The 2,293-nt window shown below is 31.6% G+C and overlaps 1 pseudogene; it reads left to right on the forward strand.

The window, feature by feature from the left end:
* The window catches only part of LOC149206383 (UDP-glucuronic acid decarboxylase 4 pseudogene), a 2,739-nt pseudogene extending 695 nt beyond the window's left edge, over positions 1 to 2,044 (forward strand).
* Positions 2,045 to 2,293: the final 249 nt, after the last annotated feature.

Here is a 2,293-nt window from a genome sequence, read left to right on the forward strand (position 1 = left end):
TGTAGAACCTACAAATTATGAGGAAGCAAGTAAATCTGATGCATGGAGGGCTGCAATGTATGAGGAAATAGAATCAATAAACATAAACCATACTTGGGATTTGGTTGAATTGTCTGAAGGTAAAACCCCCATAGAATGCAAATGGCTGTATAAACTAAAAATAAATGCAGATGGGAGTATAGAGAAACTTAAAGCTAGACTGGTAGCAAAGGGTTACTCACAGCAAGAGGGAATAGATTTCGATGACACCTTTTCTCCTGTAGACAAATTAAACACCATTAGAATGCTAATTTCCTTAGCAACAAAACACAAATGGCAGCTACACGAGCTATATGTTAAGTCTGCATTTCTGAACGATGACTTGAAGGAAGAAATTTATTTAGTACAGCCTGAAGGTTTTGTGAAAAAGGGGCAGGAACATCTTGTGTGTAAATTGAAAAAGGTACTTTATGGTTTAAAACAGGCACCCAGGTTGTGGTATGAGAAAATTGACTCATTTTTTGTACATCATGGCTTTCATAGGAGCTTGAATGATCCAAATCTGTATACCAAGTTTAATAAACAGAGGAAAATTATTTTGATTTCTTTGTATGTAGATGATATGATTGTAACAGGGAATGCTAACAATCTGATCAAAGAAATCAGATGTCACAAGTGTATGAGATGGAAAGACTCTGGACAAACTTTTCTCACTCCAGGGAAGTATGTCAGAAGCTTGCTGGAAAGGCTCGGAATAGAGCAATGCAGATCAGCAGCAACACCATTACATCAGAACTTAAAGTTGAGCAGTGACGATGGTACTAAAGAGGTTTTTCAGATTCCCATTGGGCAGGTAACTTGGATGATCGAATATCTATCACAGGTTACACATTCAACATTGGATCCGGGGTCATAGCATGGCTGATATTTTTACTAGTCCTCTTGGGCGTGTAAAGTTTGAATTGTTTAGAGGGATGGTAGGAGTTCAGGATAATCCTTTCTCCATTAAGGCGGTAGTTGAAAATAATTAATATTATTTTGTATTAATGGAGAAATGGTTACACAAGTTGTAACGTATCTCCTTAGTTTAGGATTTGTTCCTAGAGTGTAGGAGTTTGGTTGCAACTTCCTGAGTTCTAGTAATGTACTTAATGATGTAATTGCTCATTTGATGTAAATAGAGTGTACGGAGAGAGTTCTCTTTGTTTGAGTGCAGTACCCACCTGTGAGCTATAATTCCTTCTTTTTCAATTCAAGTCTGATTTATATATATATATATATATATATATATATATATATATATATATATATATATATAACTTACTTTTTAATCATATCATTATGATGGTCGATGATGGTCAAGTCAATAGTAGTTGAGAAAAAACTTCATTAATAAAATGACCTTTGTTAGAATTAATTATATATATATATATAGATATAGATATATATATTCCTTTTCAATATCTTTCTATTTAATTTTTTTTTTAAATAATTAATTTTATATATATATATATATATATATATATTCCTTTTCAATATCTTTCTATTTAATTTTTTTTTTAAATAATAATTTTGAGAAAAAAATCCTAATTTATGTAGTGTATAGCAATATTGTGTTTTTTGTTTTTGTTTTTCAAACTTATTATAATCTATTTAAATAATATTTTGAAATTTGCAAATTTAATAATATTTTGAGATTTGCAGATTTTAGAAATGACATGAGTAAAAAAATATATTCATTTGCAAATTAATTAAAATTTTAAATATATAATTTTTCATTAAATTTTTCTTCAACTATAATATACATTTGCTCTATGTATAGAAAATCTATTAATTCATAAAAATATTACATCTGGAAAAATATAGTTTCAAAGCCCTCTACAAATAATTTCAAAGCCCTCTAACCTTATTTCTAGTTTCAAAGCCCTCTAGAAATAATTTCAAAGCCCTCTAACCTTATTATTTCTAGAGAACTTATTTCTACCGAACTTGTTGACACAAATCTCTAATTGCTCTTATTTCTAATGAACTCTGGTTGACACAGATCTCTAATGGCTCTGGTTAAAGTGCCATGTCCGTGGCTATACCCACAACCAAAAAAATGTGCTCCAAATTAGACTGTGACTTCACAAATCCTCTTATTATCCTTGCCAATCACAACATGGGTTTCTGCTTTCACGCGATAACGATCACAAGCTTCTCTGCAGTTCCTCAAGACTGCCTGTATTATTGAACCTCTTCAATCCTACTGAAATGCCACCTGGACCAATCCAACTTGTCTGTAGAGGGTGGAAAAATCTCCCAGTATTGTGAG

The sequence above is a fragment of the Pinus tabuliformis genome, chromosome 1_2 (assembly GCF_031772625.1).
Source record: "Pinus tabuliformis cultivar Carrire ecotype Pingquan chromosome 1_2, CPIR1, whole genome shotgun sequence".
In the NCBI taxonomy this organism is placed as follows: Eukaryota; Viridiplantae; Streptophyta; class Pinopsida; order Pinales; family Pinaceae; genus Pinus; species Pinus tabuliformis.